This window comes from Peromyscus eremicus, unplaced genomic scaffold, assembly GCF_949786415.1.
Source record: "Peromyscus eremicus unplaced genomic scaffold, PerEre_H2_v1 PerEre#2#unplaced_506, whole genome shotgun sequence".
Taxonomy (NCBI): domain Eukaryota; kingdom Metazoa; phylum Chordata; class Mammalia; order Rodentia; family Cricetidae; genus Peromyscus; species Peromyscus eremicus.
Genome location: NW_026734742.1, coordinates 215,743 through 227,765, shown reverse-complemented (window position 1 = coordinate 227,765; position 12,023 = coordinate 215,743).

Sequence of the window (12,023 nt, the reverse complement as noted above, 5' to 3'; positions counted from 1 at the left end):
AATGAAGCGGGGTACTATGCTATCCTTCTGTAAAACCACTAGGCACTGACTCTGCATACTATATAGGAAGTCAACCTGTAGACGAAAGCTAATAAGATAGAGGCAGGTAAGCATGCTAGGTACCTCTCAGGTGGTTGCTCGGGGTGGCCACAGGAGTCTGAGGTGCCCAGTGAGCTTCTCAAGGAGCAAGGACATGTCAATCACCTGCTTCCAAAGAAGGCTAAGTATGTGGTTAACTGCAGAGACTTTGTTCGGCTCAGCAGAGATAGACTCAGTTTGTTCAAACCAACAGAGAACACACCGAGCCTATCTTCAGTCCCTGTACTTACCAGGCTAACTTTAAATAAATAATAAATACATACCTCAAGAGTCTGAAGCAATACCTTATCAGCTTAAGAAAACAGCTGTCGGTCCAGCCGTGTTTATCTGTGTCTGTTTGCCTACATCTCCCTACCCCCTAAAAAGAGCCACTTCCTGCACAGTAGCACAAACCACAGTAGAACCTAGAAGTTTCAACCCAGGCTCATATCCCCTACATTAACATCACATTGCTTATAGTAATGCATCTCATGTGTTTATTTATTAATGACAGTTGTTTGCATTCCTCAAATACCTTACTCATCCAGATTTAAGTATTAGGAGGTTAGATCAACATTGGTATTTGGAAGATGGTCTTTCTCTAAAGTATGAAAAGGGATTCCACAAAACAAAGCCCCAGTGCCTACCTTCCATCAAGTACTGTGCTTGGGTCTCACTGTATGAGATCCTCAATGGTTTGTTCATTTAGAAGACTACTCTGCTAGACAAGGAAATGTCTGGTGGAAGGATGAAAGCAATGAGTACATCACTTCACAAAGCACATCAGCTTCACAAAGCATAGACACATGCTAACCAGCTCTGATTTCCCTAAGAGCTCATTGTGAGCGCTTTATCCCTGCAGCATTTATTTTGTTTGCCTCTGATGCTTGTGGGTATGGTATATTTATAACTCTGCAGCATGTATTTATAACTTAAGAGTAAAGTAGAAGGTCTTTGTATGTTCTAAAATTACTTCTTTCGAAGTTCAAGGGCTCTTTCCTTCAGTTTTCCCGTTGGAGAATCTGGTAAGCCATTCCTGATGGCACATTTTCAAAGAATGTAACTGGACTGCTGGTCCATCTTCCTTCCATAATGCTCTCCCCTACGGTAAATACCTCATTCTCAGGTCATTTTGACCTGAGTCAAAGCTTCAAGTCATCATGAGGCTTTTCCGGACCACTTCTAGATTTTTACAATTTCAGTGATGTTTTGTTGCTAGAAATGTAGGTGATAAGCATGTAAGATGTAGACAGCCATGATTCTAAGTGTCTTCATGTTAATGTCGACATAAATTTCTAGACCTCAGTATCTCACACAACCTTTTATCATCAATGTGCGTTTTCATCCAGATATTCCTGTACCATGTGATGCTTCTTATCTCAAAATCAAAACATTAATGCTGAACGAACATCCAGCTGGCACATTCTTTCAAGAAGCTCTGTCCACTGCTCCCGTCTCTTCTATGAGTTTGGTTTTCTGTATACAATCCACTTGTTCATTCTGAAACAAAAACTAGCAAACCCAAACATGTCCTCCCTTTCTTCCTGCAAAGGAGTAAGCAATGAACTCTCCCCCTACCCCTCAAGTCATCTCCTTAACAGTTCAACCACTTCGCTGGATCCCAGTCTTTATTATAGCCTGTTAAAGGTCCCTCCCACCCCTCCTCCACATTGGATCTGTTTAAATGCAAGGAAGGGCAAACATCCCCTCCTCCCAGCTAAAGTGTAACTAACGGAATGGAGGAGTAGACAGGTCTCTTAAGCTAAATAAATTCTAGCAATTACAGGTGTCTTCATGTGAAGAACTTAAATATACAGCTTTTGACATTTCGTATGTTACAAAAGCCAGTTGAAAGATTTGCATTTGGTAGGGATTAATTACTCTGAAACTAGACCTCACAGTATTGTATATGATTTAGCATGGTACTTTTGAATAGGAAGTACATAGTAAATACCCAGTGGTCTTTACTCTGATAACCCCATGAGAAATATTCCACCATCTTCTGGGTCATACTTTATGTAGATGCCTGATAGGTGGAAGCTTGGATAATTTTGTGGATTTTTTAATGAACGGATGGAAACCACATGGTGGACTTAGAAGGAATAGGATAGAGTGTATGGTTTTTAGGAGGTAATAGTCTTTGGGGACTATTAATGATCTAGATGGTCTGTGGATGAGTAGTCTATAAAATTCATATCAATTTAACAGTGCTATAGATTTAGTTAAGTTATTCATTTCTAGAAATAGCTATTTCTATTATTTTTAATGAGTCTCTGTAAAATACAACATTTTCATTAATAAAAACTTTAAACGAAGAAAGAAAATTGTGCTCGGCAGGGCCTTTGATCTTACACTGAATTGATCAGTTCCACATAAACTTAATCTAGTCTGGACGTTCATCATCAGCCTAGAAGTCCTAAAAGAAAGAGTTTCTTCTGAGTTTTTGTCTTAAGGCTCCAAGTGACAGGTACAGCACAAAGAGGGATGTATGGAGAAGGAGGTGGGATTCCCACCCCAACATGATCAGGCCACACACCTCATTCAGTGAGTTGGGAGTAAACATGAAATTCACAAGAACAAATGTTGACACAAACGTACAAGGCCTGTTGAATCTAATGTTCTAAAACATGTAATTAGTCAACAAGCAGACTTGATCCACACCCCAGTTTGGAAGAAAAAGTCAAATATAGACTTTTGTTTTTCTACAAGATGATTCTGGGTCAATTGCTAGTTTCAGAGGCCTTGGGTTTATTCGTATGGTATACAGATAAAGTAAATATAAAGTCTGAAAATGTCAAAAGTTCCTTACTGTTAACGAGAAGCCTGTTGAAATAGAGGGATAATAAAAACATCTGTCCTTCTCAGATGACTTGGTTTCTTAAGGAATCTGAAGAAACACAGACATGTGACCTGTGGTTTGAGAAATGCCCAAATAAATTTCTCCAGCATGTTTGGATTCAAACTTGGCCTACAGCAGTCTGCATTTTCTGCTTCAAATATGGCTCATGGAAAGATTCATATGCATCTGTCTCCTGCCTGGGTCTCCAAAAGTCAGCATGTTCTCCTGTCCTCCGGCAGCATTGGCGCAGGGCAGCCTGTAAGGAGTCTGCCAAAGCCCACACCCTCACTTACCAAGCTCTTTGGTACCTGTTCCCAGACTTTGCTTCAGAGGGAGAATGCATAGGCTATACAACTTCTTCCTGGAATGCTCAGCGATTCCCCGCTGCTGTTTAGAAACAGAAAGTCTCTATTAATTTAAATAAAATGCCCACATAGAGCATATTGTTTAAGTGGAGAATGGCCCCTATAGGCTCATATACTTGAATGTTTGGTTTCCAGTTGAAGGACTATTTAGGAAGGATTAGGAGGTGTGGCTTTGTTAGAAGAGGTGTGTCACTGAGGGTGGGCTATGAGGTTTCAAAGCCCATGCCAGGCCCAGTCTCTACCTCTCCAGCACCATGCCTGCCTGCCTGCAGCCATGCTCCTTGCTGTGATGATAATGGACTAACTCTCTGAACCGTAAGCAAGCCCCCAATTAAATGCTCTCTTTTATCATTTGCTTTGGTCATGATTTCTCTTCATAGCAATAGATCAGTAACATATCATCCTCCAAGAAATTCAGCAACATCTATCAACTTCTTAAAGTCAAAGAAGATTCTGGAAAGACAGCAGAGAAGGAAGCATTACTTGAAATTTGCCTAGCACCCTTCACACAAAGAGTAATTAGATAAGAAAGACCAAAATTCTTGGTAAATTTTATGATAAAAATATAGATTGTGGTGATATTTTATTTGTGCACCCCAACAAAGCTTATCTGGGGATCAGAGGAAAAAGCCAGCCACTACATTAAACATAGACATCAGGCAGTGGTAGCACACACCTTTAATCCCAGCATTCGGAAGGTAGAGATCCATCCGGATCTCTGTGAGTTTAAGGCCACACTGGGAACAGAGCCAGGTGTGGTAGCACATGCCTTTAATCCCAGTGCTAGCTAACCATAGAGGTCTGGAGGTCTGGACAGGCGGAAAGAGGAAGTGATGTAGCTGGGTGGAGACAGGAAGTAAGATGGCAGGGCACAGAAAGGTATATAGGCATGCATAAGTATACAAGAAGTAGCGCTCTCTTGGGCTGAGGATTTCCTAGAGGTAAGACGTGGCTGGCTTGCCCTCTGATCTTTCAGCTTTCACCCCAATATCTGGCTCCGGGTTTTTTATTAATAAGACCGTTTAGCAATTCGTCTTACAATAGATCCTGGGACTGGAGAGATGGTTAGCAGTTGAGAACACTTGCTGCTCTTGCAGAGGATCAGAGTTCAGTTCCCAGCACCCATATTGGGGAGAAGGGATCACAGCCACCTTTGACTCCAGCTCAGGGAGATCTGATACCTTCTGGCCTCCACAGGCACCCATGCCCATGTACATACACACACAGAGAGATATACACAAATAGATAATAAAATAAATCATCTGTATATACATATATACTTTATAACATTAGCATAAACTTCAAAACATTAGCGGAAGGGGAGAGTCACAGAGCTGCATGTTATCCATACCTGTACAGGAAGAAGCCACATGGAGGAAGGATGGGTCTAGTGGAACAGGAACAAGAAAGCCCCCAAGTGGCCAAGACAGTTGCTGGGGGACATGGGACCAACATTATAACAGCAGCTGGATGCGGAGGGATTTTGATGTTTTTCTGGTGGGTGAGAGCATGGAGCCCACAGTGATGATCGAGGGGTGAAGCGGTCTCTAGTCCCTAAGGACTCTTGAAACTGAGAGGCCAGCACTCCACACTAGGGAAGCAGAACTAAATCCGAACTGGATTGTGGCAGCAGAGATGAAGGAAAAGAAGCCAGGGCAAAGAACAGAGCCAGGAAACCTCAGGCCTTCAAACACCACACACACTACAGGGCAGGGACCTGTGTGTGCCACAGGACCCTGTGAAGTCAGCTTTTCTGACTTCAGAGCCACGCCTTTCAACTAAAGCATGTCTTCTGCTAAAGGGTCAAGACGAGCTTTAGCAGAAAAGGATCAGGGTCAAGTTGCTTAAAAGCTTATTCATAAAAAGAGAATAGGGAGCTAAATAAGGTTAAGTCCTCACACAAGATCAAAACCATAACCTACCGTTTCGAAACAGAATTGAAAAGCATTAGGAAAGTTACACACACATGAAAGGCGAATATAAACACAATTTGAAAACTTACAAAGGATGAGATAGACCTTGGGAAAGAACTCAAGAATTAAAGGAAATTTTTAGTTCAGAAATAAGACTAAAAAGGAGCACAAGAGCAAATAAACACAACTCACACTTTAGGTACACAAAGGCAAAAGAAAAGGAAAATTTTAAAAATGAAAATAGAGATTCAAAAGAGGGCTGGAAAGGTAACTCCGAGGTTCAGAGCACTGGCTGCTCTTCCAGAGGGCCTGAGTTCCCTTCCTAGCACCCACATCAGGCAGCTCACAACTGCCTGTAACTTCAGCTCCAGGGGGCTCTCACAGCCTCTTCTGGCCTCTGCACACACGTGGCATAGCCCCATGCAGCCACTCACAATACACATAAACAACAAACAAGTTTAAAAACTCCATTTAAAAAGATGTAAAAGAAATGAGCAACTACAGGTGAGAGGAATAAATCTAACATACAACATGGGAGTCCCGAAAGTATAAAACCACAGAAAGAGCGCAGTATAAACATTCTCTCCCCCCCACCCCCTCCCCATGCTTCACACTTACTTGTTTTGAGCCAGGGTCTCTCACTCTAGCCTGAAATTCACTATGTAGCCCAGGCTGGAGTATTCCTGCTTCAGCCTCAAGCATGCTGAGGTTATAGGTATGAACTTTTATACCAGGGTTCAGGGCATTTCTTTAAAAATATCTAAGAACGTTTATACTGAATTTAAAAAAAAGATGGGGGCTGGGCAGAGAGATGGCTCAGTGGCTGTTCTTCCAGAGGACATTGGTTTAATTCCCAGCACCTATGTGGCAGCTCACAGCTGTCTCTAGCTCCAGTCCCATGGTAACCGACTCTCTCTTCTGACCTCCAAAGGCACCAGGCATGCACATGGAGCACAGAACATGACGGGAAAACACCACCCCCCCCATAAAATTTTAAAATGAAAAATGGCGTATTTGGGGGCTGGGGATGTAGCTCAGTGGTAGAGCACATGCTTATTGAGTTCAGTCGTTGGCATCAAAATTAAATGAGCAATGGGACACCTGTAATTAGGAAGACCACAGAATAGGATATTGATTTAGAATGATGAACCAAGACATGTTCACACGGCTGGGAACTTTTAGGTGGGCTTGTGAAAATTGAACCTCGGAGCCAGGGAAAGAAAATTAGCTTAGTTTCAGGTGCTTCAGAATGTTTGAGATAAGTGGAGCAACAATTTTCAGGGTTTTAAGAAAACAAAAGCTTACCAATATGTAAGATTCAGGGAGTTGAGTTCCCGTGAGTCTTCCTGTGGACATGAAGTCAAAATAACTAGATATAGCAACTCTAAGGCTAATGGAATATTGAATATATGATCACTTGCAGAATTAAGATTAAGTAAAGGATGATAGGGAGCATGTTTTGTGTACACTGTCTGTATACTCAGACAATGTAGATATAGGAAAATATTACTTTGGAAAGATAAATGCAAATACAGACAGCAAGTGAAAAAGTGTGACATCTACCCATCCACTTGATTGCAGAAATGATAGCATTGTTATTCTGAGCCGTTTGTAAAAACTTAGTAGTTCTTTTTTTTTTTTTTTTTTTTTTTTTTTTGGTTTTTAGAGACAGGGTTTCTCTGTGTAGCTTTGTGCCTTTCCTGGGACTCACTTGGTAGTCCAGGCTGGCCTCGAACTCACAGAGATCCGCCTGCCTCTGCCTCCCGAGTGCTGGGATTAAAGGCGTGCGCCACCACCGCCCGGCAACTTAGTAGTTCTTAATTTGAATTGGAATATCAGAATGAACTACCTATTTATTATTTATTTATTTATTTATTTATTTATTTATTTATTTATTTATTTATTTATGGTTTTTCAAGACAGGGTTTCTCTGTGTAACAGCCCTGGCTGTCCTGGAACTCACTTTGTAGACCAGGCTGGCCTTGAACTCAGAGATCCGCCTATCTTTGCCTCCCAAGTGCTGGGATTAAAGGTATACACCACCACTCCTGGCGGAGTTATTTGGTCTTTAAAAATAGGTATTTACATACTTCGTGTCTGAATTTAGGTTTTGAAATACTATTTCCCACGTAAGAAACCGGGGAGTGTCGGGAAAATGGCAGATTCCAGGTCTGTGGTGTGAGAGGTCGAAGGTGATCCTAAAACCGAGTTATAGCAGATAGTGAGGAGGCCATCGAGAATGCTGGGTCGCCTCAAAAGGATTCAAGGGCCAGTGGAAGAGACTATCAAACATGAGATATGCCAATCTGCAAGTGGTTTGAAACGCATAAAACATGTCAAATGCATGTGTGAACACATGCATATATGCAAAGTTCAAGACAAATAAACCAAGTTAGCTTTGAGTGGTGAAAGAAAATGTTCGCTGACTGTTAACATGTCAATACGGGGAATGAACCAGGCATTTAAAAATGCACCCCCGGTTAAAACAACAGAGGAAGGGATGCATCATTTTACAGAATTCTTGTAGCAAGCAAATTAAGAAGTAACAGGTTAGAATAGTCTATAGCCCTCAGTGAATTAATAGACCTAGGCAGTTAGCATCAACCTCTACTTAAGTCACAAAGAGACAACCAGTTGCCATGCGCTTCTCAGTGGACCACCATTGTGGCCATGCCATGGGATCACACCTGAGTCTCAGCAAGCTTTCAACCCCGCTGCCCTGTATTTGCAGGAATAATAATTAATATTATTTATTTAAATATTATTATAATAACAAATAAAAATAAATGAACGCTCTGTATTTGCAGGAAATACAGAGGACAGAGAAGCGTGTTAAACCGTACCAGGAACAAGTGGACAGGCTAATATTGACTGCAGGAAGCTGTAACTCAAACTCCAGCTTCTGGGGGCTTCCACGGATCAACTGTTTGGGAAAGTTTGTAGGGGAACTGTGGGCACAAAAAGATTCCAAAGACATCAAAGTTTTTAAAAAACTGGCAAAGAGAAACTAACCTTTTTAGAAATGTTAGTTGGACAGAAAAGCCACAAAATCAATAGAAGGAAGTGATTCCCAAAGCCTGTAAATGGTGAGTTTGGGGCCGAGGGAAACAGTTTTGATCACCACAGACCACAAAGAAAGCTTTGGATGCAGTCAACAGCAGTTCTGGTTCTTGAGCTGGGGATGCTTTAGAACAACCCAATAAACTCCATGTTTGTTTTGTTTAGACATTTATATTTCATTTCATTCACAAAGGGGCTTTAACTTCACACATCCCTTAGTCTGGCATGTCTGTGACTAAGGCTCTGCCTATAAAATAAACCCAGGGACTGGAGAATGGATTAGCAGTTAAGAGTACTGGCTACTCTTCTAGAGGGCCAGGATTTGATTCCCAGTACCCGAATGGAGGCTCACAACCATCTGTAACTATTTCTAGGAGATCTTGTGTCCTTTTCTGGCCATGGACACCAGAGACACATGTGGTACACACACAAATGCAGTGAGAACACCCACAAACATAAAATAATAAAATATTTAAAAAATAAGATAAACCTATTCAAACGCACAAAGGTGAGTGTGTCCACTATAATGTTTAAGGAATTAAGAGGGTGTAGAAGCAAATTCCTACTAGATAAGGACTCTGAATAATAACTCATGCTACATCCATACAATGGAATATTTTGGCACCATGGAAATTGAAGCATGTCTATATGGCTACCCAAACATACCATTTACGTGTGTGGTGATGGAGATGAACCCTGGGCTTTGAGTATGCTAGGTAAGCATTCTTTACCACTAAGTTACATTGCCAGCCCTCTAAATATATTGTTAAATATAAAAGGAGCAAAGTATATAACGTTATTATATACCAAATGTGAGAAGGAAAAGACAACATCTACATGTGAAACTATTTGGAAGGCTGCGTAAGAAACTGCTACACTCTACTTTTGAAGGTGGAGTGGGACTGGGGATGGGCTCAAATGGTGAGGATCTTCTATGCTTTTATATATTTAAAAGTATACCTGTGTTTTATTTGTGTGTTTTAAAAGCCAACTGCTTTGTGGTTGGTGTTGTTGCTTTGCTGTTTTTTTTGTTTGTTTTTTTGTTTTGTTTTGTTTTTTCAAATTTGTGGTCATTTGCCAGCATCTCAGTGAATGGGGAATAGGACCCAGGAAGTGACATTTATTACAGGAGGAATGATCTTTCTGCCTTTATGAGAAAATAGAGTGTATTAGCCAGGGTTCTCTAAAGGAACAGAACTGATAGAATGAATATACAAAGCTGGAGGGCTCAGCTGGTCTTCAGTAGACACCGGAATCCTGAAGAAGTAGGCTCTTATGCCAGTGAAGGAATGAGCTCCCTAGCAAGAGCAAGCAGGCCCAGAGCACAAGCTCCCTTCCTCCATGTCCTTCAGACAGGCTGCCAGCAGAGGTGTGGTCCAGATGAAAGGTGGATGTTCCCAGCTCAAACGATCCTGATTATTAAAGGTGACTCTTCCCACTTCAAATAATTTAATGAAGAAAACCCCTTCACAGATGTACCCAGCCTCTTGGGTTTTAGTTAATTCCAGATACAGTCAAATTGACAACCAGGAACAGCCGCCACAGGGAGTTAGCACTTCTTTTACCAGAACCCCGGGTCGTTATAAAGCTGGTAACATCAAGGCTGCGGCTGCATCTGAAGACCCCACGTTCTAACAATGCCTTCCTCCTGCTCATGATGCAAAAGCAAGTATTTCTGCTGCTCACTTTGTAAAGCAGTTTTAGTCAAGGACACAACACATGATGTAGAACTATAATAAATATAGTTGAAGTCACTCATTTATCAGCTCTCTGTTGAGTGTATAGTTGTATCAAACCCCGAGGTAGTATTGGGGGTACAACAGAGAACATGGCAGATAAAGTCCTGTCCTCAGGGAGCTGAACCACCCATTGACCACATAGCTGAGAATTTTCTTCACTGACTGGAATAGTTTGCATTGCAGGCAAGATGATTTGGACTTCTCAGTGGCATATGGATCATACAAAGTAAAAAAAAAAAAATTTACTGATGGATATAAGAGATTATGAGCCACATAGATTTTTGGAGCATTTTTCTCCAAAGATTTTTTTTTTTAATCTTAAAGTAGAAGCTTATTATGACTACATTATAAAATTAAGGTTGATGTGGTAGAAGCTCTGCTCCTATGGTTCCTTCCCAATGATTCTACTTCCTGGTGTCCACACCCTTGGAAGACTGTCTTTCAGAGTGTGAGCGGGTCCTGGTGGCTTGATTCTAAGAGATAAAAACCCTTAAAAGGTGCTAGGACAACATTTTCTAGATTAGGTTATAAACCAATGTGACTTCCCATCTTCATTTCACGCTGTCTTGGCTTTCTCTTCCACTTTGCCTTGGAGAGAAGCCAGCTGCAATATCGTAGGAGCTGGAGAGAGGTCTTCGTGGCATATGGCATGGAACTGAGGCCATCTCTGGCCAGCAATCAGCAATGAACTGGGGTCCTGGGTCCAATAGCCTGTGGAGGACTGAAGCATAAGCACGCTGGAACACAGATCCTGAGCCAAGAGAACCTTTGGATAACTGCAGCATTCCAGCAAATCCAGAATTGCAGTCTTGAGAGAGCCTCAGTGTGAAGCATGAAGCCAGCCCAGCTGCACCTGGAGAAAGGAATGATGATGAATGCTGTTTTGAGCTTCTGGTTTGGGGATGCTTGTTACCCGGCAACAGGCAACCAATATAGTTGACTAGGCAATCATTCCCCTTTGGAAGTAGATCACATAAGGCCTGGTAATGCCTTTGGGAGCATTATTTCTCACATGGGCAAATGTGGCAAAGCCATGATGGAATGTATTCTGTCACTTGGCTTTGTTTCATCATTCCAATGATCTAACTTCAGAAAGTTTAGCTGAAAGGGACCTAAAAAAAAAAAAATCTTGTTACTTTTTTTCTGGCAATGAGTTTTTTCAGACTCACTCGACTTGAAAAAAACTTTAATTTGAAAGTAATTTTATTAAGAATCCTTCTAGGCATCAGTGTTATTCTGCACAGATAATTGTTTTCTGGAGTCATTTCCCTTTTATTGTCTGCGTTCTTTTACCTTTCTTTAGAATTTCCCCTCACTCTTCAGCTCTGACTGCAGGATAAGATGCTATTTGAGTAAGACCTCATATCACTTCCATCTTCAACTCCCTTCCCCCACCCTTTCTGCCTGTATGTCCGTATGTATGTCTCTGGCTAAAAATACATATTTTTATATTCAAACTATTGCTCTGAAAGCTTTGCATGGCGTCCTTTTATTTCTTATTGAATGGAGAAAAAAATGAATAAATTCTGTTTTAAGAAACAAATCATGTAACTATTTTTAGTAGGTTTTTTTTTTTGGTTTTGTTTTTTTGTTTTTTGAGACAGGGTTTCTGTTTCTTTGTGTAGCCTTGGCTGTCCTAGAACTAGTTCTGTAGACCAGGCTAGCCTCAAACTCACAGCAATCCCCCTGCCTCTGCCTCCCAAGTGCTAGGATTAAAGGTGTGTGCCACTACCACCTGGCTAGTAGTTTCTATTTGGAAAATAATTTTTGCATTAATTTTTGTAGACATTTCAGATTAGATGGAAAACTATAGGTAATCCATATGTTGGAGGTCTTGAATTAGAGGGGGCCTCCTCCCCCCAAAAAACCCAGTGTGATGCAGTGGGAAAGACAAGGAAAGATTTTGTGCATCAGTTTAGTTTGTGATCCAGGTTTGGCATTTCTGTGTTTGGCACGAAACACAAAATGATCCAAAGATTATTCTGACTGAATCAAGAGTGCTGTCTTTCTGAACCACAAAGAAAAAAAA